Source organism: Brassica oleracea, chromosome C6 (genome assembly GCF_000695525.1).
Source record: "Brassica oleracea var. oleracea cultivar TO1000 chromosome C6, BOL, whole genome shotgun sequence".
NCBI lineage: Eukaryota > Viridiplantae > Streptophyta > Magnoliopsida > Brassicales > Brassicaceae > Brassica > Brassica oleracea.
Genome location: NC_027753.1, coordinates 14,905,928 through 14,906,377, shown reverse-complemented (window position 1 = coordinate 14,906,377; position 450 = coordinate 14,905,928).

The following is a 450-nucleotide window of genomic DNA, read 5'->3' as shown; positions in this document are numbered from 1 at the left end:
ATCATATAAAACAGGTATAAAAACGTTTTAACAAAGAGCTAACCACAAGTAAAATATAGGAACGTAAAAAAAAATTAATAATATCATTATACCTTGGTAGTTAAAGGCTCTAGCAAATCTGATTAAACATATATCTCCACTGTTGGATTGTTTGACTTTTTGGGAAAATATCTCAGCTGATTTACCGGTAATGCAACATTGGATGCGTTGGTTTCTAAAATTTTAGTTTAATAAAATAAATTAGATTTAACAATAATAGTTAACATCTGTTTAAACTAAAGTAACTAAACTTACTTGATATCTCTTAGATTAAACTCCACTTTGGTCATTTCTTTCCTTCCAAATTTAACAATATTTTGACAACGAAAGTCTAAGACTTCGCCAATCACATCTGTTATGTAAAAAGGTTTGTTATTTTGCAGTTCATATAAATAGACAAAATTAAAAAAA